This window comes from Numida meleagris, chromosome 27 (assembly GCF_002078875.1).
Source record: "Numida meleagris isolate 19003 breed g44 Domestic line chromosome 27, NumMel1.0, whole genome shotgun sequence".
NCBI classification, from domain to species: Eukaryota; Metazoa; Chordata; class Aves; order Galliformes; family Numididae; genus Numida; species Numida meleagris.
In genome coordinates, this window is record NC_034435.1 from 4,546,540 (window position 1) to 4,552,539 (window position 6,000).

Here is a 6,000-nt window from a genome sequence, read left to right on the forward strand (position 1 = left end):
CTTCTGGGTCTCTCAAACCCTTCTCTCTCTGCCCAGGTGGTGTAAAAAATGATGTGAGCCACTTGGCCGGGATGTCAGAGCACTGGGAGCCGGGTTGGAGCGGCGCAGATGCCCAGAGATGTTGCCCAGCATCCCTCCAGCACTGCCACCCTGGGTACCCCCATCCCAGGAGCGTGACACTGCTCGCTCAGGTTGTCATTATGGCAAACAGAGTATGACTGCATGTTGTTCTGCCCCATCCACACACACCACGGCGACGACAAACGTCTGTGATCAGCAGCTGGGACACGCGAGCAAGCCCTGCCTTACTCTGTGCTACTTCACAGCGATTCCACCCCCAGCTGGAGCAGGGGAACTTGCAGCAGCCAGGATGGCAGCGGAGCGGTGCACACGCAGCCGTGCCCCCACGTGCTCTGCAGACAGCGGCTCTGCTTTGCCTCTCGTGGCCAGCTTGGATGCTTCTGCCCGATGGAGACAGATCGCAGGAAGGCAGCTCTTGTAAACGAAGATCTGCAGGCCTTGTAATCACCGCTACTCCTTCTTCTCCACCAGCTCAATTAAAAGACAATGCTTTCCTGTTCACCCGCTCTGCTTTTATGTGCTCTGTCTCATGCTCCTGTGGAGATTTCCCTCTTTCTTCTGCAGCTGAATGCTCATGGATCGGGCTCTGCTCCAGCGCCGAGCTCCCAGTGCCAGGCACGCACCCAGGGCACAAACGAGACGACTTCCAGACCTGCTCCTGGAAAATGGGAGCTTTCTTTCCTGAGAACAGGACTCTGCAAAGCAAACGCGAGTGAGGAAAAGGTGTGCCATGAAAAAGAAGTCTTTAAAATACACTGAACCTCATGCGGGGGGTGCTTCTATTTGGAGAGAAAGTGGTCTTAATTTGAATGAACTTTATTCTTTCCCAAGGAGGGTAAACGAAGCTTGATTAGAGCCACTTGAGTTCTGACTAAGAGAGTCTGCTGGGGAGTTAATGGGCAGTAACAGGCAGCAAACAAAAGCAGGTACCGCTCATCACAGCGGGGTTCAAACTTCAGCACTTAGCTTCTTGTGATATGAAAACTCTATTTCCTCATATAAACTGACAACCCAAATTGGCGCGGCACACAAGGACAGAACCATAGCATCGTTAAGGTCGGAGAAGACCTCTACCATCATCCAGTCCAACGGTCCGCCTTCCACCGCCACCACCTTTTGTTCTGTCTCCCATTTTCCCCTCAGCCCCAACCAAACCCCTGCCCAGCCCGGCCCAGGGCTCTGCTCTCTGCCTGCAGTGCTGCAGCTGCACTTGGGGGCGTCCCGCTCTGCCCCCCGCCCCTGCCCGGCCACGCATGGACCCCAGTGGGGCGCTGGGGCTGAGGGCACGGCTCCTCGCCATCCGCAGTCCGGCACCGACTGATAAGGGAGAAAGAAGGCTCTGCCAGCCTGAATCCTTTGCTGTTTTCTCTGGCTGTGAATCTGACTTTTGGTGGTGAGAAAGCACTACTGCTCGGTATGTTTGACCCCACTTAGCCCCTGACATTAGCAATGCAGAAAATTCTCAGTCCCACCAGAACAGGGAAATCATAATTGCATCTCCACTGACAGACGCTGGCTGCTGAACTCTGAGGAGCAACAGGGGATTTCGTGCGCTCTGTTCTTAAAGGCGCAGAAAGACGGAGCTCCCTCGTTCCTCGCTGACCTCAGTTATTTTCTGCTTTTTCCATCTCGAGCTGCACGCTCCTTTTCTGCCAAGCTCCCGCTTGCGTGGGACAGGGCCTGGTTTTGACACTGGCAGGGCTCAGGAGTGACGGAAAAGAAAGAATGGACGGAGGAGGGAGGCGGAACAGGGAGGAGGAAGGAGCAGCGCTAAAACCAACAGTTCCTTTCGTTCTAGGTCAGAAAAAGTCTTCCCAACTTTACGAAAGGCATATTGAAAGAAAACCAGTAAATTCATGAACATGCAGTTATTACTTAGCAGACAAATTACATTTCTTCCGAAATGTTCCAAAATGCATTCATTTTCAGAGTACATTACTTTCATAATACTGTGTGGAACATTAAATGAGAATTTCCCTGACTTGGCTACAGAGCACATTTTTATATTTCATAGTCTGACACAGAGCCCAGGGTAACTAATGAAAATCTTTTCGAAAAGTGACAATCTTGTCTAGCAGCCTTGCCTGTTGAAGAGATTGCAACATAAAACAGATGAGTGCCCTGCTTGACAGCTAATTGTGTCGGGCTTAATTACAACAAGCAGGATTTAATCGGCTGTGCAGCGCAGTTTTTTAGGAAGGGGGAACCATCTGGAATGTACCTTGCTCCCAGGCTGGTGGGGGGCGGGCATCGCTGGATTTCAAAGACAGGGAAGCGACTGTGAGCGGATTTAAATGCAGCAGAAGTTCCTTCCTTAGTGTATTTCATTTGGGCTGTTTGATGAATTTCATAGATATTTATGCAAACCTGCGCACTGTTGCCTCGTGAAGACAAGGTTTTGGAAGCTTTCCCAGGCTCAATTTGATGAGCCTCGTTCCTCTCCGTGGCCAGACCTGAAGTCTGAGCTGTCAGCTTTCAGCACCGGGTTGCTCCCGCTGCCCTGCACCGCCGCCCCGGTCAGCTGGGGCGCAGAGCTGTGCTGCGGGCAGGGGAAGTGCTGCAGAAATGTGACTCTGCTCGGTGTCGTCAGCCCGTTCCTCACAGCCCGGCACGAGGTGCCCACTTGCCAGGAGCTGGAGAGCTGCACTGACGTTGGCTTCAGAGTAAAAGGTGGAAGTGTCCTAAGTCAGGGGTCTCCGGGTGTCCCTGGGCGCAGCAGCAGGGAGCGATGGAGGCAGGAGGGCACTGCTGCACGCCCAACGGGGAACGCTGCTGGGGAGGGGAATGCTGCACGCTGACCCCGGTGAGGCTGAGGCTCCTGCTGCACACCAGCAGAACGGGCTGCTGCTAACACGCAGCTCCCGAGTGCTGCAGGCTAACGCAGTCCTTCATTTTCTGCCCCTGAATAGATTTAATACCCAGCTATTAAAATAGTCCTTTGTCATGTCAGAACACGGAAGAATGAAACATGAAGTCCAAAGCCTTTGAACCACGACCAACAAAAGGCTCGTGCTAGCACAGGAACCCTTCAGCGCCACATCCTGGAGCTGTGTGCCCTGGGCACAGCAGTGGGGCCAGCGGCAGGAACAGGGCCCACGCTGCCCTACAGCTCCCAGCGTGCGGCTGCTCGTGTGGGGCCGCTGCTATTCCTGCCCACACGGCTCCCTCCTGCTTCCCGGCCTCAGCTGCTTGTTTTGCTTTGGCTCAGCTGTGAAGTTCTTTCACCTCACACAGAGTTTTTCTCGGCGTAATTGACTCGAGGCACCTTCCTCCTTTTTTCTTTTCCCCTGACCGTTTTATCCAGCCTTCTGCAGTCTGATATTGCTGCTGGGCTGACACGGCTCTGACACCTCTCATCTCTGGCAGCAGAGCAGCCTGGGCCCGGTGTTCCAGATGTGCCCTCCCCAGGGCAGAGAGGAGAATCACCTCCCTCACCGTGCGGGGCCCGCTCTCTGCCATGCACCCCAGGGTGCCACAGGGCACACTGCTGGCTCGTCGTTGCCCTGTTGGCCACTAGGACCCCCAGGTCCTTCTCTGCAGAGCTCCTTTCCAGCAGCTCAGCCCCCAGCCTGCACTGATGTACGCGGTTATTGTTCTTCACATGTAGAACTCTACACTTGCACTTGTTGAACCTCATCAGGCTCCACTCCACCCAACTCTCAGCCCGTCCAGGTCTCTCTGAATGGCAGCATGACCTTCTGATGGGCCGGCCAATTCTCCCAGCTTCAGATCACCCAGGTCCAGGTGGAGAGAGCTCAGCCCAGGAACAAGCACCAGGGACTCTGAGCAACCTGGTCTAAAGGGAGGTGCCCCTGCCTATAGCAGGGGGGTGGAACTAGATGATCTTAAAGGTCCCTTCCAACCCAAACCATTCTATGATCTCATTCTGTGATTCTATGACTGTACTCAGTTGCAGGCACCTGTAGAACGAGCTCTGTCATATAACTGGGAGGAGAGGGGCCTGCAGCTCCTGTTGGGTGCCATGGGCTGTTGCCTGGCACCACCTCCCTCAAACGCTTTGGTGAGAGGCTGCCGGCATCCACCCCGTAACTGGGAAAGAGCACAGTGCTTCAGGCTCTGAGCAGAACTGAGCCTGGGCTCTGCGATCCTTGGCCTTATGCTGGATGTGCTGAAGTAGAGCTGCCATGCAGCCCGAGCATCCGCCCACGGCAGTGGGGTTTGGCAGCCTTGCAGGATGGCTGAGAGCAGGCAGCACCGCATGCAGCACTGCAGCGTTTCCAGACCTCTCCTATAACCTTGGGCAAATCACTTGCCCTTGCCTTTTTTGCCCCTTTGTTCAAATGAGAGGAATGAGACCATCTGTAGGAAAAGGCTCTGAGTTCTCTAGAGAAGCACCTCCTGCTTCTCACACTCATTGCAGAATCTTCCTTCTGTTTCTTCCCCTCTCTCCTCTGTAATTTTCAAGCCAATAATCATTAGCCATCCCCCAACGAGCTCCCCTCAAGGCAATTAGTATCTATTATGCCCATTTTACAACTGCAGAAACCAAGAGGCAAGGTCAGCCACAGGCGGACGGGAAGGCAGCGGCAGGGATTGCAGGCGAGCAGCCCGTTTTCCATTCCAGCATTCCTGCTTTGACCACCAGACCTTGCTCCTCTCAGAAAACATATCGGGGAGCGCCAGGCGGCGAGCATTGTCCACAGCACTAATCTGCAGAGGACCACATTAATGCAATTTGATGTCAAGACGCCTTATCTATCGTGAAGCAAAGAGTAAGATTAAAGGACTGGAGTTACAAGTGCCTTTTTGTTTGCACTAACTGGGTGAGTGTCTGTCTGGAAAACAGAGGCTTTCAATCTAAATTGCTGTCACGTTTGCCATACAGGAGTAGATTGGTCTCAGCACCCTTATTAAAAATACTGCCAGCATTCTACAGCCGTGGCTTGAAGCTCCGCAGCTCCCAGTAACGAGGGTGCAAAGTGGCTGCTGAACACCCGATACCAATCACTGCTTACCTTGGTGTAAACCTGAAGCAGCTCCCAGGTTCATGCCAGACCAACACCGGGGACCAGGCCTGGGCTGCCCGACGCTGCCGCCTCTTTGCTGCACTGCTCCTGATGCACACGGGTGTAAAGGAGGGTCAGAATACAGTCCTTACAACCACGTCATATCTCTGTGCATTATTATTCCAGAGCATCCTTGAAGCCACCTGGGAGAGGAGAGAAAGGACGCAGAAGTCTGGATTAAAAAAAAAAAAGAGAGAGAAAAGGGAAAAGAAAGGATGGGATTGGAGAAATGCAAAAAACAAAGGCAAGAAGGCACATGGGGCAGAGGGTTATCAAAGGCTTTCGTTGTGTGCTTAATGATGCTTTGATCCCATAATGGCATGGAGGCACACAAACATGAATATGGAAGGCAGATACAGCTAGGATCAAACGTGCTTGGTTTTTTTTTGGTGCGTGTGTTTTCACCTGAAATGCATTCAAAACACACTGTCAAACAGCGTTTGCTGCACTCGCCTCTCGCCAACTGGCAGCTGTGCTGACACTGCTGCAGCAGCAGAGTGAGGGAGGGGAAGGGGACTGCAAGTTTCCTCCGGGAAGAGGAGAAAACCCAGCACAGCTCAGTGTCCTGAGACCGCCCGGCTTCGCTGCGAGCAGCAGCAGCCCGCAGATGGCAGTGGCAAGTTAAAATCCAGCCAGCTCCGCTCCCTGCCTGGGATGGCAGCCCAGACGGCTCAGCAGATCGAGCTCCTTGAAGATCGACAAAACCAACAACTTTTACCAGGCCTCGGCTGGTTATCTTGCTTAAAGGGAAATCTTTCCTTTCTGCTTTCCTTTCTGCTTTCCCTTTCTCCCCTGGCTTGCTCTGGAGGCGAGCCGAGGCCACGAATGGTGCTGCAGCACTGAGAGGTGTAGGGAGGCACCAGGAAGGGCACAGGGCTCTGAGACATTGAAC